Source organism: Bubalus bubalis, chromosome 1 (genome assembly GCF_019923935.1).
Source record: "Bubalus bubalis isolate 160015118507 breed Murrah chromosome 1, NDDB_SH_1, whole genome shotgun sequence".
In the NCBI taxonomy this organism is placed as follows: Eukaryota; Metazoa; Chordata; class Mammalia; order Artiodactyla; family Bovidae; genus Bubalus; species Bubalus bubalis.
This window is the reverse complement of record NC_059157.1, coordinates 30,849,242-30,876,639: the sequence shown is the minus strand read 5'-3', so window position 1 is coordinate 30,876,639 and position 27,398 is coordinate 30,849,242. Positions and strand designations below refer to the sequence as shown.

The following is a 27,398-nucleotide window of genomic DNA, read 5'->3' as shown; positions in this document are numbered from 1 at the left end:
GAGTGGGTAGCCCTTCTCTTCTCCAGGGGATCTTCCCAACCCAGGGACTAAACCCAGGTCTCCTGCATTGCAGGTGGATTCTTTAACAGCTTGGTTAATTTCTCTGCAGGTTTGCTCCATGGAAATTCCCTTGACTTACCTTCACCTGTACTTTGCCTGCACCTCTGTTCCCCCTCACCTTTTATGTTTCTGTTCTTTGCTTAATTGAAGCATATCTTCAAGTAATTGCAGATTGTCCCATCTGGAAATGTCTATAATCCACCCTTAAAACTGATCAATTAATTGCCATAGTTAAATATACTTTTCCCTCTGCTTTTTTCTAGGCTTCAGTGTTGCTTCTGTTTTCTCACATTTTGTATGTTACTTGTTTTTTCTCCTAAGACGTTATGAGATTCTTCTTATTATCTATAGTATTCTGAAATTTCATTAAGATATGCTTGGATAGAAGCCTTTTTTCATGCATTCATTTGCTCATGTATTCAAGTGGTCTCTGAAAATGTAAATACTTTTATTTTTCAACTCAGAAATTTTTCTGTGTTATATCTTCACTAATTTTCACTCCTCTATTTTCTCTAGTCTCTCTTCCCCAAACCCTTATTTGGAAGGACGTCATATATATTTCCGGAGAAGGCAGTGGCACCCCACTCCAGTACTCTTGCCTGGAAAATCCCATGGACGGAGGAGCCTGGTGGGCTGCAGTCCATGGGGTCGCTGGGAGTCGGACACGACTGAGCGACTTCACTTTCGCTTTTCACTCTCATGTATTGGAGAAGGAAATGGCAACCCACTCCAGTGTTCTTGCCTGGAGAATCCCAGGGACGGGGGAGCCTGGTGGGCTGCCGTCTATGGGGTCGCACAGAGTCGGACACAACTGAAGCAACTTAGCAGCAGCAGCAGCATATATATTTCTAAAAGATGCAAGACGTCATATATAGTTCTCTTAGTTTTTTTATAGTTTCTTTTAGGCATGTCTCTCCCAGTTGTTTTTTTTTTTAAAGAGATTTCCTTGACTCTTTCCTCTAATTACCCTACTGATTTATTTCATCTTGCCTCTCATTTTAAAAAAAAAAATATTTTTATATGGGCCATTTTTAAAGTCTTTCTTGAATTTGTTACAATATTGCCTCTGTTATGTTTTGGGGTTTTGGCCATGAGGCGTGTGGGCTCTTCGCTCCCTGGCCAGGAATGAAACCTGCACCCCTGCATTGGAAAGCAAAGTCTTAACCGCTTGACCACCAAGGAAGTACTTCTCATATTTTTAATTTGTAAGAATTTTCAACTTGTTTCATATCCATTCCTTTATCAAAACATCCTGCTTTAATTTTATAGATAAAATATAATCCTTCAATCTTCAGGGAATGCCAAAGTTGTGTGTTCATTTAGTTATTTCCCTATTTTCCACATCATTCCTTCCTTCTGGGATCACATTTTCAATCTGTTTATCATGAAGTCTCACTTTATATTGATCTCAAGTTATCCATTCATATTTAAGAGTAAGAGTCGAAAAGAAGGTTGAGAACATTGTGTACTGGAATAAGGTTCTTGTTGTTTTGTTTTGTTAGGTCTATCAGGCAGGAAGGCAGCTATTACCGTTAGGAGTCCATCAAAAGCCAGAATGTGGAGGTCTTTCAAGGGGAAGGTAGTTATTTCATTTTCCAAAAATGAAACTCTGATTCTTCAGCTTTGGAATGCTTAGGTCATAGCATTCTGTGGAATAGGCTGGGACGTTGATTGCTTAATTTACCGACTTTTAAAGAAGCCACATGTTTGCAGCCTCAAGTTTTACCTCCCTCTTGCCATTCTGAAGTCTCCAATTCCTAAGCCCTGGAGGAATCCCGCAGGCCTACCATCTCCCCCTCCCTTTGATCCAGATTCCCCTGGGTGAGTACTCGCTGCTTTCTTCCTCCTCCTTGCGTAGTTCATCCATCATGCTCCCCAGGCCTTCTTCCCTTCAGAGTTTTGTGGAAATCCCTCATCTGCGAATGGGCCCTCTCCAATCTCTCTGACACTGCAGGTTAATATGTTTTTAATCTTTTATTATCCTTACATTATAGGGTGTCTCCAGGGAGAAGAACTTTTTTTTCCTCTTTTTGCTATGGACTTAACCTCTCAATTTATTAATTTCGCCCAACTGCAAAATGATCTTTTCTAAAGTTACTTATAATTTTAAAATTCTGTTATATATCTCTTCCCTACTTGTGAGTTGACTTTATATCCCCAAAGCCTCTGCTTCATCAAGTTGCTTCAAGTCTTCCTCAGACTTAATGTTGACTGAATGAATAATTTAACTTTTTTTCCTAAAGGGACTGATTTATTTTGACCTGCTCCATGATCTCCCTCGGAGAAGGCCATGGCACCCCACTCCAGTACTCTTGCCTGGAAAATCCCATGAACGGAGGGGCCTGGTAGGCTGCAGTCCATGGGGTCGCGAAGAGTCGGACACGACTGAGCGACTTCACTTTCACTTTTCACTTTCATGCATTGGAGAAGGAAATGGCAACCCACTCCAGTGTTCTTGCCTGGAGAATCCCAGGGACGGGGGAGCCTGGTGGGCTGCCGTCTATAGGCTCACACAGAGTCGGACACGACTGAAGTGACTCAGCAGGATGATCTCCCTAGAGTTCTTTGGAGAAGCATTAACCATTACATGTAGTTAACAGCTCCCCTCTCTCCCCTGGGTCAGCCTGCGGAGAGTGACTCACGTGAAAAGTATCTTGAAGGCAAGTGTTCGTCCTTGTGATTTTCAGGTTAGGGCTTACGTTCAAAATGTCTCCGACTTTTGTTAATGGCATCTTAATATTCGTAGATGTCTCTTCTAATTTTCAGTCCTATGAGACTTTTGTTATACTCTAGTTTCTGCTGTTCTGGACAAAGACTATCATTTTGAAGTTTCCTTTGGCACTTCCCCAAAGTGAATTTCGACCATACCACTCATTCTATTTTTGAAGTCAGATGACTCTACATTTGGTGAAAACCTGTCTGGATATGTTGTATGATGCAGGTAGAAGTTTAATTTTTGTTTTGCTCTATTTGGGGTTCTGTTGATTGATTCAGTTTAAAACCTAATAAAGTGTGTATCAAACAAATTTCTTCATCATACAATACTGTTGAGAGGGAACTCAGTATTACACTTAGTTCTTCTTATATGCCAGGCACTGTTTTGGAGAATTTGTATTCATTAATGCCTTTAATCCTCAAATGATCATGTATTTTTACATTGTACAGACGAGAAAAAGGGAAACCAGGGTATAAAATCAGGCTGTTGGGCTCCAGAAGGACATTTTTGTGGAAAGTTGTTTCTTTTAGAAATTGTCCAGATAATACCTCATCCTAAGGAAGAGACATGAACCCTGGAGTTATTTTGGTGGAGAAATACAAGGAAGAAGGTAAATATCTCAGAAATCAGAAGATGATACCCTTGTTTGTTAGGAATTATAAAAGTTTCATTAAAAAAAAAAAAAAAACAAACCAGAGGAACCACAGAGCAGAATATCCAGAGACTAATAAGCCTTCTTGGTTTTGGAGGCTGCTGCTGCTGCTGCTGCTAAGTCGCTTCAGTCGTATCTGACTCTGTGCGACCCCATACACGGCAGCCCACCAGGCTCCCCCGTCCCTGGGATTCTCCAGGCAAGAACACTGGAGTGGGTTGCCATTTCCTTCTCCAATGCATGAGAGTGAAAAGCGAAAGTGAAGTCGCTCAGTCGTGTCTGACTCCTAGCAACCCCATGGACTGCAGCCTACCAGGCCCCTCTGTCCATGGGATTTTCCAGGCAAGAGTACTGGAGTGGGTTGCCGTTGCCTTCTCCTTTAAAGGCAACACTCTCATACAAATGTTTTAAAATTCTTCCATATCCTACATTCAATATCATTTTTTGATGTATTATGGAAAAATATTGAAAAGAATTTTGTACCCAAATTGACTTATCTACTCACTCATTCAACAAGCTTTTTAATTCACTGATACATCTATATACATACATATATACATTCTTTTTTTAATGTTCATTTCCATCATGGCCTATCATAGCTGCACTCTTTACAATAGTTAAGATACGAAAACACCTTAAATGTCCACTGACAGAGGAATGGATACAAAAGAGGTGGCACTTATGTACCGTGGATTACTAATCAGCTATTAAAAAAAAAAGGACAAAATACTGCCATTTGCAGCAACATGGATGCAACTAGAGATTATAAGTGAAGTAAGCCATTCAAATAATATTTTTTGAGCACCAGCTGAGAAGCTAACATCAGTCTAGGTGGAGAGGATGTGCTTGTGAACTAAAACTGAGCTAATCTCAAGCAGGTTGTTGGCAGGTGGGGGCAGCGCTGGCAAGAAACATCAGAAACGGATGATGTGGTAGAGGATGCCATGGAAGGAAGGCAGAACAGCCCAGGGCGAGGGAGATTTGGAATCCCTAAGGAGATGGGCACAGGTTACAGTTTCCAACGTGGTGGCTGGGATAAGCTTTTAGAGAAGGTTAGAACTGAGCTAAGGCTTGAAGGAAGTCAACGCGTTAGCCTTGCTCTATCTAGGGGAAGGCTGTTCCCAGCAGAGGGAATTGCTAAAGAGCACCCCAGCATGTTGGAAAAACAGCAAGGAGGCCCCCCAGCAAAGGGAAGAGATGAACTCCGAGAGGGATTGGGGATCCAGAATGTTATGGGCTTCGTAGGTTGTTTGGGGGGCCATGACTTTTACTCTGAGTGAAATGGAAAAGCGTGACAAGGTTTGACACAGCCCAGCTTAGGTTTACAAAGACTGCTGTGGCTGCTGTGTTGAGAAGAGATTACAGAGGAGCCGGAAATGGATCAAAAAGATTGCCAGGAGACCAGCACAGGAACCAGGTGGGACGTCATGGGGACTTGAACCATTGCAGGAGAAGAGGTGAGGAGTGTTCAGATACGAATGCATTTTGAAGATGGAGCCGGTAGAATTTTCTTATATTGGACTTGGGTTGAGAGAAAACTCAGCATGCAGGATTGAACTCTGGTTTTTAACTTGAGCATCTGATGTCTCCTCCATGAGGACGATGGGGAAAGTTGTGGGTGGAACAGTTTTGGGGATCTGTACCTATTGAGGTTGACATGTCAGTTAGACGTCTGAGTGTCAAGCAGGCAGTTAGATTATACAAGTGAGGCGTTTGGAAGGGAAGTGTGAGCCAGAAATATAAATCACTCCCATGAATACTTGACTACAAGCGATTCATCTCGTTTACAATGGGGTATACTTTTAAAAGCAATCATCGGGAGAGCACTTAGGAATTTGTATAAAGTGAGAACCTTTAACATCTACAAACTGTCTCAAGTAAAGAAAATATTTGTGAATTCTGAGTCTAATAATCAGATGGACATAATATGTTTTATAAATATTATGGGCTGAACCGTGTCTCCCCAAAATTCCTCCATTGAAGTTCTAACCCCCAGTATCCTAGCCTGTGACTGTGTTTGGAAATGGGGCCTTTAAAGAGGTAATTAAAGTAACATGAGGGCATGCGGTGGGCCTTAACCCAGTATGACTGGCGTCCTTGTAAGAGGAGGTTACAACACAGACACACGGGCAGGGACGCACGCGTGAAAACACGAGGAGAAGGCAGCCAACTGCAAGCCCAGGAGAGAGGCCTCAGAAGAAACCAGCCCTGTGGAGGCCCCGACCTGGGACTTCTAGCTTCCAGAAATATGAGAAAATAAATTTCCATCATAAATGCCCAATCTGTAGTACCTTGTTGTATATTAGTACAAGGACACAGCAGATAGCTAATTGAACTTGAATTAATTATGTAGGTTTTGTATTTTTATAGCAGTTATATATATATATATATTTAATTTTGCAGAGTTTTGTAAGCACTGAAGTATGTGCAGTCTGGGCATTTGAGGCTGAAATGGCGCTGGGGAGGGGTGGGGGTGGGGTGGGGGAGGCACTGTGGTCAAGACAGAGAATCCATTAACTGAAGCCTTGGAAGTGCAGAATTTCCTCCCGAGAGGATGAGCTCGCCTGTTTTATTCAACGTGTATCTAGAGGGAGGATAACTTTGTGTTTTCTCATTCTGCCTTTTCACTTATTTTTTCCTGTCTGGGTGTTGCCTTTCACAGGGAGAAACAATGACTTTTTAACTCCACTCCTTTCAGAAGAAGGCTTAGCATCTTTGTCTTACCGAAGGTGAGGCGAGTCATTGAAATTTAATATTGTTTATTATCCAGAATCTAGTGTGCGCCGTGTGTGTGTGTCAATTTAAATGTGTTCATGAATAAGATATTGTGAAAACAGTTGTTAGGAGATTTAACTTAGTGCAATTAATAGCCAGCAGTTGGGTGCAGCAAGTCTCTGCCTGTTCATTACTCACAGCTGAACAGATTGAGTCACTTGGTCATGTGCTGAATATCATTTGCTCAGTGGTGTAGAGCCTCGAAAGAGAGTGTGGTCACCTGGGATCCGTACCTGAAACTGACCTTGCAAAGATCCAGAAACCCATCTCTGAATTGCTGGCAACACTGGATATTCCTGGAAGGGAGGAGAAAATGAAACATTCCCACTCACTCAGAGATAAGGCTTTGAAGGGAGCCGACTGGCGGAGGTAGCCCTCGCCAGTGGGAGTCTCGGCTCCCTGAGAGCCAGATGTGAAGCACCCTGTAGTAGCTTCCGGAACATTCCCTGGGGCCCAACACACAGAAAGCCTTGGGTTCGTCAGTTAAACAAATAGATCTGATTTTTTTTCCCCCTTAGGAGTGAGTTTTGCTAGGAGGTGTGGTGGGGGGTGGGGTGAGGGACGAGCCTAGAATGCAAGATCAAGCACTTTTAAAATAAAACAAGCGAAACTAACTTTTTAATGAAAATTCAGTAAATCCAGAACTCAATCAAAAATCCAGAATCAAGGCTTGGACCCACAAGGAGACTCTAGCTGGAGAGGGATTCCCGGGCTCCCTTCTTTGCTAAGGTTTTACTTCTGCTGGGGTTTGCTGGGCTCTGCTGACCTCAGGGGTGTCCCAACTTGAAAAGTGCTTGCCTGAGCCTGGATGCCATCACTTTCTTTGTGTTCCCGTCAGAATAGCTACAGGAGGTGGGGCCCTGCAGACAGGGTTCCAGAAGGTGGAGCAGATGGAAAAGAAGACACAGTACACGTGAGCATTGCAACAGCCCCACTTTGAAAGATTGAGCTAATTCCTTTTCACCTCCAAAGACCTGGCACAAAACCAGGTCACTCCTTCTGGGTTCTTGAGTCCCAGCTCTTGGTTTTGCTTCAGAAAACATACCTGCCCATCAAGATTGTGATCCCGAAAGCCTGGGTCCCTTTCTCTGTCCTGTCTGAGGCTTTCCCTCCAAATTCCAGGTTGAAGTTGGAGAAATGGGCTCCCTTCCCTCCCCACCAACATTACTCTTCCTCCAGTGAGCCCTCCATCCTTACAAGCAGAGAAGGACCATGTGCTGCCCACGAGCCACCTGAGCGCCGCAAGCCAGAGTAGCCCCAGGGAGCGTCTGTCACACTCAGCCACGGTAGGACCAGCTGCCACCGTTCCCCGTCACACGCTGACACCAGCACATTTGAAGGGAGAGAGGAAAGACACATCGTGAGAGCAGCTCAGTGACAGGCGGCCCTGGCACCCCCGGGAACCAGCTCTGCCTGCTTTCCAGTTCCGCCCCCGACCTGCTCTGCATTTATGATATTTGAGCTGGGGAATCAGAGGATTGAAGTAGAGTGAGTGTGTCTTTAAAGTGGTTACAGGAATGTCAAAAACACGCAGCAGCTCCATTTTAATGGTTTTTCTCTGGGAGTAGGCAGCCTGGCCGCCAGCACTGCCTCATCCATGCCTCCCTGTGTCCTGAGTCAGGGGCTCCTGGAAAGAAGGATGCTCCAGAGAGCACGTGGGGCCACTTCCTTTCTCCTTGGCTGGGATTTGGGCTGTAAAACTCTCAGAACAAGGCTGGTCTCTCACACCTGTCACTCCCTCAGCCTATTTGTGGGGTTTTCTGGGCCTTTCTCTGTCATTGGCTGCGTACATGCATGGTTAGTTGCTTCAGTCGTGTCTGACTCTTTGTGACCGCATGGGCTATCCCCCGCCAGGCTCCTCTGTCCATGGGATTCTCCAGGCAAGAATACTGGAGTGGATAGCCATGCCATTCTCCAGGGGATCTTCTTGACTCAGGGATCGAACCTACGTGTCTTAGTCTTCTGCATTGGCAGGCGGGTTCTTTACCACTGGCGCCACCATTGACTAACAGATGCCAAATGGTTTCACGTTCTAATCCCCCCTCCGCTAACTTTTCCATCAGCACCACACCCACCCTTGTAATGGTCCTGAACTTGCTGTTGTTCAAACATGAGCTCCTGAACTGAAAACTCAACTTTATGATTTAATGCACAGGTTTTTTTTTCCCTTAAGAAATTTATCTGATCTTGGCCAGGTTTTAGTATGTCATTATGCCGTATGTAATGTTCTTAGATTAATCTTCCTTCTCACTCCCTCAGCTTGGCTTTATATTAGTCATACCTGGGATCAGAAATGCTTTATTTCTTCATATTCTGAATACTGATATTTCAGATAGACATGGAAAATCTCTCTGGAAGCCTCAGAGAGGCTTCATTTGGCTGAGAAAGGGGTTGAGGAGAAATATCTTGTATCATTTGTAAGATATAAAAAGGGCTTCTCTGTGTTTTTGTGTTGTTTAGGTTTTTTTAAAGGATGACCTGGGCTACACTTGAGACTTCTTGAGCGTTTGAGTCCGTCTGGCACTTTTATCTTTTACTACTTCCCGTCTCAGTTTTATTCAGCGTGGGGCAAAAAAAAAAAAAGTCACGAAACTTCACCACAAAAACATTAGTCAGAGGTGAACCTTTTGTTCTTTGCCAAAACCTTGGAGAAAAGGGAGGTTCAGAATTTAGATTCCACCCCCCACCCTTGTCTTTCCTAGAAAGAGCTCTTCTTTGGAAATAACTCAAGACCACAGATTCTTCCTAATCCCACCTGTCTTTGAATCTTTGTGATTTTCAGTCTAAATAAAGTAAATGTTCTTGACTTTCCGTTGGGTTTCTAAATGAGGAAGCCATGTGCAAAGTCCCTCCGCAGGGCTCTTTTGGTATGTGAAACTTTAGTTCTGTCCCAGATGATGATGGTTCCTCGGTGAGTCTTGACAATCATTTCTACATTAGCCTTGTCTGAACTTGCGCTTGGTAATCTCAGGCATTCAATTGTAAGTGTCATGGATTCCTAGCATTTCCAACGCAGGTGTCAGATTAAAAAAGACACTTTGACATCCTCATTGCGTGGGTCATTTTAGTCATTTTGCACACCAGGAGCGAGGTAATTAATATTGTCCCCTCACTTCAGGGCTGCGGTGCATGTGGCACTTCCAGGTATGGACTGCGATACACATCGTACCAGGGGTTTTTCTTATGAGGCACCACAGAGGATACCATGGTCAGAAAGCCAGACCGTGAAAAGTAACGAGGTAATTCTATCAAGAAGCGGAGTAGCCAGAGCTAATGCACAGTCCTGTCTGCTGAAATGTTTATTTTACGTAATTCTTGAAAAGTGAGCGGAAACCATGCTTTTAAGTTGGCTTAAGAGAGATTGTGTTATGGGGGAAGTCAGATGCACAAAGTGTTCAAAGGAGGACACTTTGGAGCTTAGAGTCAGATTTGTTGTTCTTCAGCTTCTCACCAATTGCTGCGCAGAGCTCACTGCTGGTTTTGAAATCAGTCAGGCTTCTGGACAAAGTAGGAAAACAATAAACCGTGGGGAGATGGCAATTTCTGGTACCATTTTGATGTTGCTTCACAGTCAATGTTTTTTTCAGTTCTTCCCAAATATTTATCCCTTTTCAGGCATCAGAATGTTAAGTCCTTACCTCCTTTTTAGCTGGAATTTCACTGGAGAATTTAAATGAGTAGTCAGTAGGTTGCTTGGTGAGCAAGGGATTCAGAGACAAGGGAAGTGAATTGTTTCAGGGGAGGATACCTCTGGGCAAGGGACGGACCCATTACTAGTGCCTGCAGACAGCAGCCTGGCCACCTCTTCTGACTCTATCTGTGTCCATCCATTCCCTGCTTCTCTGCATGGGTTGTACCCCAGGAATCCTGTCAATCTCTGGTTTGGGCTTTACCTCTTTTTCCAAGTTCTGGATATGTATCTACCCATTGCCCAAGTCATGCACATGAATATACTTAGAGAGTACCTGCCTACCAGGCTTTGGTTCCCAATTTTTCTCCAATCAAGGCATCATACAATTGATTTTGTGTCCCCTCACTAGTGGAGAAGGCAATGGCACCCCACTCCAGTACTCTTGCCTGGAAAATTCCATGGATGGAGGAGCCTGGTAGGCTGCAGTCCATGGGGTCGCTAAGAGTGGGACACGACTGAGCGACTTCACTTTCACTTTTCACTTTCATGCATTGGAGAAGGAAATGGCAGCCCACTCCAGGGTTCTTGCTTGGAGAATCCCAGGGACGGCAGAGCCTGGTGGGCTGCCGTCTATGGGGTCACACAGAGTCGGACAAGACTGATGTGACTTAGCAGCAGCAGCAGCCCCTCACTAGATCACACCCTAGTCCCTGCCTTCTGAGATTGCCCCATGTTGATTTTAATAGGATTAGAGATGGTTTCAAGCTCAGTTTAGTTTACTGAATGAAAGTTTACTGGGTATATACCACTGAAACTGAAAACATCCAGTGTCTCTTTTGGAGGAATTCAAAGGAAACCTGAACCTGGTAAAGATGAGTAGAACAGAAAACCATTTCTAAATTCCTCAGTGGCATTGCTTACTTCATGGATTCATGTCATTACTGTTATTTTATATTACAGTAACATTTCCAGTCTGTCACATTTCCCCCTGTGGTGGGGGGAGGGAAATCAGTGAATGGTGCATCTTGGACAGAATTTGAAACAGATGAGTTGTTCCTTTTCTGATCACCTGCATGCAGAATTGATGGACTGTGGGATAAGAGAAATCAGTGGCCAACTTCCAAAGATCCCAAATAATGTCCTCAAATAGAGGGATACATAAGAATCTGAATTTTTTTTTTAGCTTTTTTGAGGTATAACTGGCAAATAAAATTATAAGATAAGATGGACAACATGATGATTTGTCCTGTTTATACAATTGTGAAATGATTCTCTCCAATGAGTCAGTTAATGTGCCCATCACCCCCATATTTAAATTTGTGTGTTTAAGTTCTATTCTCATAGCAAATTTCAATTATAAAGCACAGTATTACCCACTAGAGTCACTGTACTATATACATTATGCTGCTGCTGCTAAGTCGCTTCAGTTGTGTTCGACTCTTCGCGACCCCATGGACTGCAGCCTACCAGGCTCCTCTGTCCATGGGATTTTCCAGGTAAGAGTACTGGAGTGGGGTGCCATTGCCTTCTCCAATATATTATGCTCACAGAACTTATTCATCTTATGGCTGAAAGTCTGTTCCTTATTTCCCCCACCCTGCCAGCCCCTGGAAACCACTTTTCTATTTTCTGTTTCTATGAGTTTAACTTTTTTTTTTTTAAGATTCCACATTTAAGTGATACCATGTGGAATTTGTCTTTCTCTGTCTGACTTATTTCACTTAGCATAATACCCTCGAGGTTCATCCATATTATTGCAAATGATAGGATTTCCTTCATTTTTTAAGGCAGAATAATATTCAATTAGCCATGAAACTAAAAGACGCTTACTCCTTGGAAGGAAAGTTATGACCAACCTAGATAGCATGTTAAAAAGCAGAGGCTTTACTTTGCCAACAAAAGTCCGTCTAGTCGAGGCTATGGTTTTTCCAGTGGTCATGTATGGATGTGAGAGTTGGACTGTGAAGAAAGCTGAGTGCCGAAGAATTGATGCTTTTGAACTGTGGTGTTGGAGAAGACTCTTGAGAGTCCCTTGGACTGCAAGGAGATCCAACCAGTCCATCCTAAAGGAGATCAGTCCTGGGTGTTCATTGGAAGGACTGATGTTGAAGCTACGACTCCAATACTTTGGCTACCTGATGCGAAGAGCTGACTCATTGGAAAAGACTCTGATGCTGGGAGGGATTGGGGGCAGGAGGAGAAGGGGATGACAGAGGATGAGATGGCTGGATGGCATCACCGACTTGATGGACATGAGTTTGGGTGAACTCCAGGAGTTGGTGATGGACAGGGAGGCCTGGCGTGCTGCGATTCATGGGGTCGCAAAGAGTCAGACATGACTGAGCAACTGAACTGAACTGAATATTCAATTTTATATATATATATGTATATATATATATCAATTATACATGTATCTCACACTTTCTTTATCCATTCAGCTATGGACATACACTTAGGTTGTTTCTGTGTTTTGCCCAGGGTGAATAATGCCACTAGGAACACAGAACAGATACTTCTTTGAGATAATGATTTCCTTTCCTTTGGCTACATACCTAGAAGTGGAATTGCTGAATCATATGGTAGGTCTATTTTTAATTTATCCAAAGTGCTTTATATATTATATTATCTATTATCTATTTTATATATTATATGTAATGTATATATAATATATTTATATATATGATGCTTTTGGTGCCAGCCATGCCTGTAGGCCCTTCTGGGAGTTTAGAGGAAAGAGAAGGTCAATGAGCAAAGTCTTAGATGGTGGAAGCCTTGGATGAGCAGAGGCAGGAGGAAGAGCTGGCTCTTCAGCCATGGCCTCGGAAAGGCTGGGTTCCCAGAATGATGGAGCCGTAGTGTGAGGAGCCGCAGGCAGATCCCACCAAGGGGACTGATGACAGCGCTTTAGAACTCGGCCTGCTTTTCGGCTTCCCCGCCAGGGCTGGATGGAGCCTGGCTGTTCTGGGCGGGTTCCCTGGTTTCTCTGGGCTCCGTGCATGCCCAGCCCAGATGTCTGAGGCTGAGGTAACCTGATTGGGTTTCACTCCTCACTGCATAAAAGAGCATATTTACCAGCAAGTGTCAGGAGCTTCGGGAGATCAAAGTCCTACGAGACCAGCTTTGCTTGTGCTGAGCCCTAACCTGTCACCGAAATTTTGGGCTTCACTTTCTCATCATAGGCTTCCCTGGTGGCTCAGACGGTAAAGAATCCACCTGTAATGCAGGAGACCTGGGTTTGATCCCTGGGTTGGGAAGATCCCTGGAGAAGGGATCGGCTACCCACTCCAGTATTCTGGCCTGGAGAATTCCACAGACTGTATAGTCCATGCGGTCGCAAAGTCAGGCACGACTGAGCAACTTTCACTTTCAGCCTCCATATGTGAAGATAAGGCTCTTAACTCTGCCCATACAGCACACACGTTGAGCTTTTTGTTTTTTCTTAACAATAGTAGAGGAATTTTGCTTATTCACCTATATTCTGGATGGGTTTCACTCATCTTGTGCCCAACAGTGCACATTTTGCCATACTTGGCATTTAAAGAGGCACTTCCTGAGATAAACAATGGAGGTGGGTGGCCTAAGGGGAGGGGATGGAAAGACCAGGAGGGAATTTTCTCTTCCCATCCAGTGAAGGTGATATTTTTATTCCAAACAAGAAGTTGAATTCACCAACTGATGGATTAGAGGATTATTTGATAAAGAGGGAAAGAGAGAACCACAGAGTTGCCCATAATAGAGCTGTGTGTATGTGTCTGCGTGTGTGTGTTATGATATGTTCACCCAGACAAAACCTTCCTAGCCAGTTCCTATGGATGTTTGGTTCTCAGGAAATGTGTGTCAGGATGGGGTGGTGGTGGTCACAGGACTAAATGCAAATGATTCTTAGGGAAGAATGATTAGTTTTTACAGTTAATGGAAATGGGAATTTACTTTTTAAAAAAAATTGCACTCAGCTGCAGTTTATCTATTTATTTATGGCCGCCCTGTGTGGCATACGGGATCTTAGTTCCCGAGCAGGGATTGAACCTTCACGACCTGCAGTAGAGGCCTGGAGTCTTATCCAGTGGGCTGCTAGGGAAGTCTCCTGGAAATCTACTTTTAATTGGACAATTTTCTTTTCTTCTTTATAAACTAAAAACCTTACTTTATAATCTTAGAACAAAAGGTAACATACCTTCATTTTAGATAAACTGGAAAATACAGAAAGCCCCATACTTCCCCAGAAATAAAAATCTTGGCTTTCATTCTTAGTCCGTTTATTATTCATCTGAAGAGCGAATAAGAAATTTCCAAAAAGGTAGAAAGCTCAAATCCAGATCTCACCTTCTCAATACTTGCTGCCTTTGAGGGGACTGTCTCTTCACTCTCCATCAGCTGCTTGCCAGCGGACAACCAAGCTCCGGGCGGACCCATCTCCTCCCTCCCTTGCAGGCTCTCCTGGTTTCAAATATCACCTCTTGACTCCAAAATCTGGATTTCCAATCTCGACAGTCCGTGTAATCAATCTTCCATAGAAAATGCACAGTTCATTCCATCTTCCTCTCTCCTTCAATTGCCCTAAGACATCTCTCTTACCAGATGCCAAGACTGTGACAACATCCTCTAAACTGCTCTCCCTCACTCCAGGGCCTTCTTCTAACCCATCCTTCATCCTGGGATTAATTTTAATTTTCTAAAGCAACGCTTTGAACGTTCCCTTCCCCTGTACTTCTCTGGTGCCTCTAGGGTAATGTGCTAACACTTGACCCTGGGAATCAAAATGCTTTGCAGTCTTGCCCTTATTTACTTGATCGACTCATCTTTCCCCTGACAGTCCAGCTATGGCAGAAACGTTTCACTTTCACTGAAAATCCATATGCTCCCCTGTGTTTCTCAGCCTCTCTTGCTATTAGACTGGGCCCAGGTGGCTGGGTTCAGCCTAAAGAGATGTGGGTAGAAATACAGTTTGTCACTTCTAGGCTTGGCCACGACAGCCCCTACATGGCTGTCTAGTCTCTCTTCAGGTTTCAGTGTTTCCAGAGGCCACGTGTTGAGAAGGTGCTGCTACAATGCTGTGGCGCCTCCATCAGCCTGGGATCCCGAGTGTCCATGTGGAGTAGATCACCTTGTTGACTCTTGCTGGACATATAATATGAGTAAGAAGTACGTTTGCCCCTGGTGGCTGGTAAAGAATCTGCCTGCAGTGTGGGAGACCTGGGTTCGATCTCTGGGTGGGGAAGATCCCCTGAAGAAGGGAATGGCAACCCACTCCAGTATTCTTGCTTGGAGAATCCCATGGACAGAGGAACCTGGCAGGCTACGGTCTATGGGATCGCAAAGATTCCCACACGACTAACACTTTCTCTTTTACTTTGAGATTTTTAGGCTCAGTTTGTTACTAGACCTCTTGATTCTGAGTTAAGAGGTGGGAACACTCTTGAGTGGTCACACCAAGATGTGGGTAATAAAGGGCCAGGGTCAAGGGTAGGGGAAGGCTTCTCACAACTACTAATAACTGGCAGGGGTGGGATTTGAACCCAGGTCTTACTCTACTAGCTGAGAACCACACTGCTCTTGGGACACTGAAGACTCGACTCTGCAGGGCAAGCCCACAGAACTCCCTGGGTTTCCCAGAATGACTCTGGGGCCATCATTTGGCCCCTCTGTTGTTGACTCCCAGATCCTGGATGCTGCCTCAGCTTACTTCCTTGTGCCTGGTTAGGTCTCTCTAGGCTCTTTTGGAGGTCTCTTCTCCTGGGAACATTTCCAAATCTGAAACTGAGGACTTGAGCCTTTTCCCTCTCACAGCATCCTGGATATATATGATAGTAGAGTACTTCCTGTCTACTAATTATCCACTTCCTGTATTCCATGATGGAGTTGCTCTAGGCAGTGTGGACAACCTATCCCTGTATCCCACTGCCCCCTTAATTTGCCCATCCTAAACCTTTGACACATGTCTGTTCAATAAATGAATGGACACGTGTCTGAATGACCACATTTAAAAATGCCTCGCAGTTATTATGCTGTCTTGCATTAGAAGAAAAGATGTACTACGTGTTTGAGACTTTTTTTTTTATCATGGTTACTCTAAAGGATTGAAATGTTCTTCAATTACCTCTGACTATAATTTTTTGACATCTTCAGCCTGAAACAGTATCTAGCAGCTTTCCACTGTGCCTGTGTGGGAAACTTCCTGAGGGCACATTTTGGGTGAATTATAAACTTCTCTTGCTCTGTGTCTCAAATAGGTGTCCCAATTTTTTTTTTTTTACCTTTCACAGTTGTTGAAGACAATAAAGATTTTAAACTTCACCTTCTTGACCTGAATCTGAAAATAATGGCTTTCTCCTCCCAGTTCCAATTCCAGCACTTGGAGTGACGGAAGAAGGAGCTCTGAGTTAGGTGATCATGGCCCATTCATGGGGAGGCTTTGTCTTGCTTGAGACTGGAATGATGGCCGGCTTAGTAACTCTTGTGGATGGAAATGAATCTGGGAGGGGGCAAGGATCCATTGGTGTCAAGCACCTCACCCGTGCGTGGTCCTGGGTGCCAGAGTGGGGAGAGAGACCTCGGGGTGTTCACCCGTGTTCCTGCCCTGGGCCTCCCAGGCAGTAGGTCACCTTCCCAGTGGCGTGAATCCATCCTTACTCAGCATTGCCAGAAAAGGGCATTTCAGGGCAGAGGAAGAGAAAATAGCAGTTACTTGACCACCCTTGTCCCACCCTAAGCCTTTTACTCCTAGAGGGTTTCCTTGGTTGTGCTCAACACAGGGATGGGCCAGGCGCCCTGGCTACACCCCAGCAGCAGAGTGCATGCCCCAATCTCTGGCTGCTGGAGAGGCTGCTGGAAAGGAAAGTTGTTGTCTAGTTACTCAGTCATGTCTGACTCTTTGCAACCCCGTGGAATGCAGCACGCCAGGCTTCCCTGTCCATGAAATTTCCCATGGTGGAGTGGATTGCTGTTTCCTTCTCCAGGGGATACTCCCGACCCAGGGTCTCCCACATTACAGGAAGATTGTCTACCCCTGAGCCACCTGGAAAACCCCTGGAAAGGGAAGGATAGCCCCCAAACCAGGCACAAGATTCAACCACTCCCAGCTCATCCTTCGGAAGACTGCCGGATCCCAGGACCCTGATGCAAGGCCGAAGGGTTGCAAGAAACTGGTGAGACAGAGGCCCTGTCACAAATGAAATCGCCCACAGTGTATGACCTGGCTACCTGGCTGGGTTTGCATGAGGCCAGGACACCCGGTCAGTCCAGGGAAGGCTGTCACCTGTGTCCTGAGTCACCTGGTGGCTGGTGCAAGGCCCTTTTCCTCCTCCTCATCACCGTTACTGGCTCCCACACAAACTGATGGTCTAAAACTTTACTGGGTTTTCCTTCCTGAGAGGATCTTCTCACATTCACCCTGTCTCTCTCAATTTAGACAGACAGTGACAGCCACAAAATTCAAGTTATTCCCTGAAAGGCAGAGCCTGGGTGGGCCTCCAACCACCACATCAACAGACCACATCTACCAGCCAAAGTGTGGCGCCCTGGCCATCCTCCCTTTCTGATGTATAATTGCTTCCTGATTTTCTCTTTTCCAAATGGAAAGGAATTTTATTTGGTCATTTAGAGTTTTACAATAATACAAAATTAACATTAGGAATTGTGACGAAGGAAAAAAATAGCAAATTAACCAAAAGCACAGCATTTATGTTATTATTTTTATTACTAATAGTTTGATTATCATTATTAGATTATTTTCTTTAAAAGTATTTATTTTCAGATTATCATTATTTTATTATATTAATTATTTTTGATTGGTGTAAAATTGGCTTAACATTGGTGTAAAATTTGCTTAACCATTTTCAAGGGAGCGACTCAGTGGCATTTGGTTAATTCCCAATATTGAGTGACCATCACCTCTATCGAATTCCAAACCATTTTTCTCAGCCCCAAAGGAGCCCCCAGACCTACTGGCAGTCCCTCCCCATTCCTTCTTCTCCTTGGCCTCTGGTAACTATTAATCTGCTTTCGGTCTCTATGGATTTACCTATTTTCAATATTTCATATGAATGGAATTGCACCATATGTGATCTCTGTGCCTGACTTTTTTTCAATGATTATTTTAAAGCACTGTTTTCTACAGTAAGAAGTAGCTAAATGGAAAACATTAAGCTTAGTAGGATTATTAAGTATTCACTCCTGAGTAGACTTTCATGTTCAAGGGTGCAGTGGTGTTTTATTTAATCTTTTTTTTTTTTTAACCATGCTATACTTTACATGCTCAGGACTAATTTGTCTTATAACCTGAAGTTTGAACCTTTTGATCACCTTCACCCATCCCCCACTCCCTGCCTCTGGCAACCACCAATCTCTTCTCTGTATCTATGAGTTTGAGATCATTCAGTATTTATCTTCATCTGGCTTATTTCCATTAACACAATCCCCTCAAGGCCCACTGCTGCTGCTAAGTCGCTTCAGTTGTGTCCGACTCTGTGCGACCCCATAGACGGCAGCCCGCCAGGCTCCCCCGTCCCTGGGATTCTCCAGGCAAGAACACTGGAGTGGGTTGCCATTTCCTTCTCCAGTGCATGAAAGTGAAAAGTGAAAGTGAAGTCGCTCAGTCGTGTCCGACCCTCAGCGACCCCATGGACTGCAGCCTACCAAGCTCCTCTGTCCATGGGATTTTCCAGGCAAGAGTGCTGGAGTGGGGTGCCACTGCCTTCTCCACTAAGGTCCAATAAATAAACAAGTGTTTCATTTATCCTTGGTGCACCCCTCTGCCTGGGCAAGCTAGTACCACCGTCTTTTGTGCTTTATTACTACTGTTATTGGGCTTCCCTGGTAGCTCAATCAGTAAAGAATCTGCCACACAGTGCAGGAGACCCGAGTTCAATCCCTGGGTCAGGAAGATCCCCTGGAGAAAGAAAGATGGCAGCCCACTCCTGTATTCTTGCCTAGAAAATCCCAAGGACAGGGGGTATCCAGGGGGTCACAACTTAGCAACTAAACCACCCCTATTGTTATTACTATTAATAAAGCACAAAGGGCATTATTAATTAATAAAACACATTAATTAATAAAGCACAAAAGCCCCCAGTGGTACTAGGGGCTTCCCTGGTAGCTCAGCTGGTAAAGAATCTGCCTGCAATGCAGGAGACCCCGGTTTGATTCCTGGATTGGGAAGATCCCCTGGAGGAGGGCATGGCAACCCACTCCAGTATTCTTGTCTGGAGAATCCCATGGACAGAGGAGTCTGGCAGGAGGCAGTCCATGGGGCTGCAAAGAGTCGGACACGACTGAGCAACTAAGCACAGCACAGCATTACTATTAATACACTTTATTTTCAGAACAGTCTTAGATTTACAGGAAAATTAAGCAGATAGTACAGAGAGGTAAAATAGAGAGTATATAGGAATGTACTGCCCTCTGCCCTTCATACGATTTCCCTTATCATGAACATCCTACGTTAGTACAGTAATGAAACATTGTCACAATTAATGAGCCGGTGTCAATGCATCAAAGTCCGTAGTTTATTCAGATTTCCTTAGTTTTTACCTAATGTCCTTCTTCTGTTCTAGGATCCCATCCAGGATGCCCCATGACAGGGTAATGTCACGTCCTCTTAGACTCATGGCTGGGACAGTCACCAGCCACGTGATTTTGAGGACCTTGACAGTTTGAAGGAGCACTGGTCAGGTTTATTATGGGATCTCCCGTTACCAGGATTTGTCTGATGTTTTTCCCAAGACAAGACTGGCATTGTTATGGGTTTTTGAAAGGAAGCTCACAGATGTAAAGTACCGTTTTCATCATATTTATAGTAAGGGTGCAGATCAACATAATGTATGACTGTTGATCTTGACCTTGGTCACCTCACTCAGGCAGTGTTTGTCAGCTTTCTCCACTGCAAAGTTACTCTCATGGTCCATCCCTTCCTGACTTTTAAATTAAAAAAAAAAAAATCTTGTTCTCAGGACTAGATTGCACTATTTATGTAACCAAATGGATGCTTTGTGTAGATGCAGCCTTGAAGGTTGGAGTGGCCTCGCTGTCTGTTCAGCATTGCGGCCGTCAAAACAGAGGCAAACCTGTTCAGGGGCTGTGTGTGCCGCAGACCTGCAGCCCCAGTGATGAGCACGGGGCACAACCCACACACACAGGAGAACCAAAGTTTCTGCTGGGACGCTGGACACTTTCCGAGAACAGTCAGCAGTTCTTCTCTGCTTGAATTCTTCTTTAAAGCGCTTCCCAGTTTTATCAGTCATGATGCCATAGCTAGTGTGAGCAGGCGCAGGAATGCAGGAGCAGAATCATATTTCATGTAGTCATTCAACAAACATGCCTAAAATGGGCCCAGCATTCAGCAGGCGCGCGTCATTAGGGTCATTAAGCTCCCTGTGACAAACAGGTTTTTGTTCTGCTTCGGTGTCACAAACGCCCCTTCACAAAGGAAATCTATTTAATACATGGTAGATAACAGAAGCCCCAAAGGTACGGTTGCAAAACCTATCAAATAGCCATGCTATTGCTTTCATGAAAATTCAAGTAAATGAGATGAACTCTGGGCTCTTGACACCCGGAATAAACTTTTTTTTTGGTTGCCTCGGGTCTTGTGGCATGTGGGATCTTGCCTTGCAGCACTCAGACCCTCTAGTTGTGGCGCTCAGGCTTAGTTGCTCCATGGCCTGTGGGATCTGAGTTCCCCAGGGATCAGACCTTCGTCCTCTGCATTGCAAGGTGGATTCTTAACCACCGGACCACCAGGGAAGTCCCTAGGAATAAACTGTTGCCTGGATGTTTTCAATTAGAGATAAAGTGCAACAGGACAGATTGGGATGGTGGAGAGAGAACGTCCAAGGTCCTTTTCATTATACTTTGCTGATACTTTCCGAGTTCTTCAGTGAAAAACTTGAATGTCCTGCTTGCCATTAATAAAAGCTTTGGAAAAGACAGGAAGAAAATAAGCACCCCTCTTTATCAAATAAGACTGGGAGGGAACTGAATAAAGTTATCTGGGTAACTGGAGATTTTACATAATTATGTGGAACGTAACTTTCTGGCTGGGAGCTTAAAATTCAGGCCAGCACGCGGCTCCACTGACCACCCTCTGGCTACGGCCCCAGAGCACGGGAGGAAGGGAGAGGAGGAGGGCAGAGCTCGTGGAGGAAGAGGGTGGACTCAGCTGGGCTGCGTAGTTTGAGTCTCAGGGGGAGGTCGTTCTGGGGCTCAGGTGACAGATGATGAGCAGCAGACAAAAGCCTTTGCCCAGTAAACACACTTAGAAAGGTGGACAAGCAGAAGACCAGCTGATGGTCCATCATCACCATCACCCTAGTCATCACAGTATGGTCAACTTGCACGGGGCATTCTGCTCTCTGAGGGCTGTTCTATCCATTTTCTCAAGAGATGTTTAAGAATGGAGATTTCAGATTGGTCAGTGCCTTTGACCAAGTGACAAAGCTGTTACAGACTGAATGTTTGTGTCTTCCCCAGTTTATATGTTAAAGCCCCAATACCCTAGTGTGGCTGGATTGGAGGTGCAGGAAGGAATTAAGGTCAAAGGAGGTCATAAGAGTGAGGCTTCGATCAAATAGGATTACTGTTCTTATAATAAGAGACATCAGAGAGCTTGCTTTCTCTCTCTGTCCCTGTACAGACATGCCGAGAAAAGGCCACTTGAGGTCACAGTAGGAAGGTGTCCATCTGCAAGCCAGGAAGAAAGACCCCACCAGAAACAGAACATGGCTTTGGACTTCTGACCTCTAGAACTGTGAGCAAACAAATGTCTGTAGTTTAAGCCACCCGGCCTGGTATTTTGTTAATGTCGACCCGAGCAGACGAATACATCTGGAGGCACATGGAGCCTTTCAGCTGGAGCTTCAGGACTATGCTGTACTTGCCGCTGAAGGTGAGGAAATAGGCTTATAGGCTTCTTATATTGGGGTACTTTGCAGTCACTGCCCAAGACGTGTTTCAGTCTCTCAGGAAAGAGTGAAAGGAGCTCTGAGTTTGGTTCAGGTACTGTGTCTGGTCCACCCGGCAGGGGGCTGGCTTGTCTGAGTTTGTCAGGTTTTATCACTGCAACTCCACTTCGGTCACCTGCCCCAATATCTTCATTTTAATGACCTGGTTTATGAATAACTTGGATTCCCTTAGTCTGAAATTACCAGCTGACTTTAGGGTGGGTCTCTCCCGACTCCCATAGGGCGATCCAGTGAGGGGGGCTGCAGGCACAGCTGCACTGGGAACCAAGGTCAGGTATTGGTCAGGAAACCTGAAAGCCAGTTACCATCTAGTGACCCGGTAACACCATTGTTCTCATCAGCTGATCACATCAACTCTGCTGAGAGCAAAGTGCCCCTAAAGCTGGAACTTGGGGCCAGAGGAAATTATGGCAGAATAGTTGGAAAGCTCTTGGGTTTGTGGCCGAGTTGGGGAATTCCTGAAGAGGAAGTCCTGGGAGAAACTGAGTTGCATCAGGGTCCCTAAGACCCGGCTTTGATAGAGGGGGAACCAGGAAGGCCGGGCTGATCCCATTTCTAGGGGAGTCGCCTTTGGGACTGTCAGCCACTCCATGACTCCTACCAGCTTTGATCTCCAGGGCAGGCTAAACAGACCCCTTCGATTTCCCTGAAATGGTAGGATTTATTTATGTCTGTATTGTATCTGCAGACATGTATGATGTGGGTTTCCTCCACTGTGTTTCTTCAGCTGCACTTTCATAATTTATTCTGCCAGGCTCGGCCTGTCCTTGACATACCAAGCCATTAACTTGAAATCAGAAAAGGTCTGAGAGGCCTCTACATTCTTTCCTGTGATTATCAGGCCCTACGCTAGCTGGATATAAAGTCACCAGGCTGGAAGGGGAAAAAGAATTGGCCTAAATGGTCATGGAAAAGTCTAAACAGAAGATTTTCTTTCTCTTTCCACTGGCAATGATTTATTTTCATGGTTTTATGAGACTTTAATGAGGAAACCTTATCTCTACGTCTGGTAATTATCAACCAAATTCCCATTTCCTGTCAGAAAATCCACCATAAGTAAAAACAAAAAAAGGTGGAATCAAGAGACTCTTTGACCTCCGCGAGCTGTTCGTCTGAGGAATCACTCACTGCCATGCAGAGAATGTGACGGCAAAGCACGTGTGTGATGTCCTTTGTACACTGACCGCTGCCGCAACTGGACTGATCAGTGCAAATCAATTTAGTGTAACTCGGTGCAAGCAGACAAAGATGCCCTGGTCCTGCCGAATGCTGTCTCAAGACACAGCTGATTAGGACAAAGGGAAGTGCCATTCCCCTCTTCAGTGCTTAGTCACTAGGTCGTGTCTGACTCTGTGCAACCCCGTGGAGTGTAGCCCACCAGGCTCCTCTGTCCATGGGATTCTCCAGGCAAGAATACTGTAGTGGATTGCCAGGCCCTCCTCCAGGCGATCTTCCCAACCCAGCGATCGAGCCCAGGTTTCCCGCATTGCAGGCGGATTCTTTTATTGTCTGAGAGCCACCAGGGAAGCCCATGAATACTGGAGTGGGTAGCCTATCCCTTCTCCAGGGGAACTTCCCGACCCAGGAATCAAACTGGGTTCTCCTGCATTGCAGGTGGATTCTTTACCAGCTGAGCTACCAGGGAAGCCCCATTTCCCTCTTTATGATTTAACCTAATTTCTAGTCTGGTTCAGTTCCTTCTGCTGGGTAAATGAGTTCACACCTGAAGCAAAGGCCTAACAAGATGCTATGAATTTTGCCTTTTGAAAAGTTGAGTTTGGGTTTTTTTTGTTTGTTTGTTTTGAGGGGTTTCTCTGGCCACCAGTCACAGCTCTTGCCTGTACATAAAGAAGCTACAAGGTCGGTCACCTGGTGAAATCGCCATGATTCAAGCCATCAGGACGGATTCTCCCCAGCATCTTGGGATTGAAGCAGAGAGCTTGTCAAGCCTCCAGACCTCTAGGATGGAAGAGTAGCTCAAACGAGCTCACCAGAAAGGAGGAGGCCAGTGAGAGTGTTAGAATCTTTTTAGAATTTTAAGGCGCCATAGCACCCAGAGCAGCCAGGAAGTCAGAACACATCAAATCTTTATTTTCAGTTCCAGTTTTGTTAACAAGGTGAGAATCTCTTTTTCTTGCACTTTTCTCTAGGTGTAAAATTTGTCATGCTCCCAAATAACCTACGAATTTCTCCCTGCCTGTTCTGTCATTTAAAAAGAATTATGTTCGTGCCTTTATCATATCTTCACTGGCATCCAGGCCAGTGATAAGAGAACCATAAAAAGAATGTGATGACTTACTTTAAATTAAAGAAATACTCTTCAAAAAGGTATTTTCAAGTCACTGCAGATAGGACCGGATAGCCTTGTTTCAGGTACAACAAAGTGAACTCCAGGAGAAAGTGAGATGGCCTTCATTTGCTCTTGCCCTCACTAGAGCTGGGTTCCACCTCCCTCACCCCATCGCTTCATCCCTCCTGTTCTTCCCCTCCCCACAAAGGTAGGTAGGAACAGGACCCTAGACGATAGAGTTACTCTGTGGCACAGGAGTGGTCAACAGGTTTAGACGCCACTGCAATTTTCATTCTCTTTTCAGTGACTAATTCATTTATATCCTTGACTGTATATATTGCAGGGGTATTCATGCCTGGCAGCCTTTTTTGGACCAATCAATGAGCTGGGTCAGGCTTTTTTCTTCTTCTTTTCTCTCTTGAGGAGCCATTACAATTTAATCACGTTGCTAAGATCACAATGAAGAACAGGCTCTTGACACACCAGTATTATCCAGAAGAAGCATATGGCAAGAATAAGGACTTCTATAAATTAAGACCCAGACAGTATACGGATCTAGAACAATACTATCCAAGAAAAATATAATGTGAGTCACAGAAGAAATTTAAAATTTCTGGTAACGTCATTAACAACAGAAAAAGGAAACAAATGCAATTCATTTTAACATATTTTAGTTCACAATGCGTTTCTAAAACATTACTATTTCCACATATATCAATGAAACAATGCTAATTAAATCTTTGTGGGTTTTTTTTTTTGCATTAAATCTGTGAAATCTGGTGTCTTTCATACTTATATTAAATCTCAATTTGGACTTAAATTCAATCTCACATTTTAAGTTTTCAGTAGCCACATATAGCCAGTGGCTACCCAATCACACAGCCTGAATGCACAATATTTATCTGCTCCAAATAACTATACAACCTCAGTCATTTATTTGCTGCTCTGGGTACATGAATGACTGTACTTAGTAATGGTGTGGAGTCTCCCCCAGAAAATTCTGCCTCCCCTGTCCTCTCCACTATCCATTCTGAAGCAGAATTTAGGGACTTCCCTGGTAGTCTTGTAGCTAAAACCCAGTTCAATCCCTGGTCAAGGAACTAGCGCCCACAACTAAGATCCTGCCTGCTGCAACTAAGACCCAATACAGCCAAATAAATAAATATTTTTTAGAAATAATTTAAAACAAGGCTTAGAATTCAGTTGCTGCTAAGTCACATCAGTCATGTCCGACTCTGTGCGACCCCATAGACGGAAGCCCACCAGGCTCCTCTGTCCCTGGGATTCTCCAGGCAAGAACACTGGAGTGGGTTGCCATTTCCTTCTCCAATGCATGAAAGTGAAAAGTGAAAGTGAAGTCGCTCAGTCGTGTCCGACTCTTAGCGACACAATGGACTGTAGCCTACCAGTCTCCTCCGCCCATGGGATTTTCCAGGCAAGAGTACTGGAGTGGGGTGCCATTGCCTTCTCCGAGAATTCAGTTAGGCCCAGTCTATCCCTGCCTTCAGAGAATCATGCCTTAGTTCACCAGCTGGCTGTAAAATTTAGATCCCTGATTCTCAAAGGTTGGGATGCAGAAGAATCAGCTTACTTAAATTCACATTCCTGGGCAGAACTCCAAACCAACCATGAACTCCAAACCAAACTGGAAACCATGATGGTTTCTAGAGGTAAGGCCACCAAGTGATTTTAATTCTCCCTGAAGTTTGAGAACCACAAACCTTCAAACAACTTAGGATGGCGTTTCTCTAGGGACTTCCGGGTCGCTACTCGTTCAGGGATTCGTTCAACTTCCCGCGACAACTTGCATCTCACATGTCGTCCCGGGCGCGCGGAGCCTGCTGGGAAGGCTGCGGGTTAATTTCCGCCCTACACGTCATCGTCGCCTTGCTCTCAGCCAGTTGCATCCAGAGACCTATATAACACCCATGCCAACCGAAGAACAGCCTTGGGGTGTGTTTTTAAGGCTCCAACTCTCCTTTTGAACTTTCTTCCCTCTATTTTTGTATGTGCCAACAGAGCCGGCCATGTGCACCACCTGATGCTGACACAACCACAGTCCCAGAGGCTTTCAGGGTATTTAGAAAAATCTTCTCATTAATCTTCAGGGCACCCCTGTAAAGTAAATGACAAGTGAAATTGTCTTCATTTGGCAGGAAGGAAACCGAGGCATCAGGTAGTTGATGTGTGAAGAAAATTGGGGTCTTCCCCTCCTCCCACCACCCACTCCCCATTTCCCAGCAGCAGAGGTAGGTGGGACTCAGAAGGTGTAGGAGGAAGGGAGCCGATGACTGGAACACCTCCGCTTCCTCCACGTGCTAGGACTTGAGCATCCAGGGCTCTGAACCGCCTTCTGCTGTCTCTTTCAAGCCATAGGGAAATGACAATGCAGGCTTGTGTTAGCATCTTGTTGAAAAGTCGAATTAAGCATGGTGAAGACAGGACTCATTTATCTTTTTTTCCTTTATTCCCATCTGCTGCACTTCCTAGTGTTCACGGCTAAAGAGGGGGCCTGCTGAAATGTTGAAAAAGAAACCCCTGCCCCCTGGATTCCATGTCACACATTAGTCATTTGTCAAATCCTGCTAGTTTCTACAAAAGATTTCCTGCCTCTGGCTTTTACAACTTATCACTACTGTGAGAAGCTCTGTCCAAATTTAGGTGATCTTCTGACCAGAGTGTCCTAAGCTTTTCCATTCCTTCCTTCTTTCCCTCCTTCCTTCCTTCAATAATTCATTCATTTCACCAGGCAATTATCAACTGTTGTATGGGCAGACTTTGCTGGTGCTACAGATGTGGTCTGGTGACTTCATCAGAAGATACAATCCCAGCATCCTGCTTAGCTTACAGCCTCGTTGGAGAACATTTGACAACAGATTATTACAAGGCAATGTAATTTTCTCTGCAATAAATAAAACAAGAAAAGCCTTACAGAGAAGGCTCTGAAGGATAAATGAAAGTTGGCTAGACGGAGAGTGGGAAGGAGCATCCTAGACATGGAACCAAGGTAAGAGAGTTGACAATGGTTCGTCTGGGGGCTCAGCTGAGAAATTTGACATGAAATATCCAAGATGTAGAGGGATATTAAACCATAGAAATGGATGGGAGGCAGAATTTGAAGTTTAATTCCATAGGAATGCGAGACAAGGGTGGTTAGCTGATGCCTTCTTCATTGTATTACTCCTATTTCCTGTGAAATTCTCTCCTTGCATTGGCCATAGCAACCAGAACATTTAATTCTACAGAAATAAGAATTTGACTCCTCTGAAAAATGGAAGAAATGACACAGGGAACTATATTCAATATCTTATAATAAA

The 27,398-nt window shown here is 44.7% G+C and overlaps 1 long non-coding RNA gene across 4 annotated transcripts; it reads left to right on the top strand.

The window, feature by feature from the left end:
- Positions 1 to 882: 882 nt before the first annotated feature.
- On the top strand, positions 883 to 24,861 carry LOC102389624. 4 transcript variants are annotated; one of them, XR_328987.4, is made up of 6 exons: positions 883 to 1,881; positions 6,091 to 6,157; positions 7,326 to 7,489; positions 12,313 to 12,413; positions 21,464 to 21,715; positions 23,598 to 24,861. It is a non-coding gene; the product is annotated as an uncharacterized LOC102389624 (long non-coding RNA). The 4 variants fall into 4 exon arrangements; XR_006549243.2 differs by lacking the exon at positions 883 to 1,881 and adding an exon at positions 3,799 to 4,885; XR_006549244.2 differs by lacking the exon at positions 883 to 1,881 and having other exon boundaries at positions 3,800 to 6,157; positions 23,598 to 23,908; positions 24,425 to 24,861.
- The last annotated feature ends 2,537 nt before the right edge of the window (positions 24,862 to 27,398 follow it).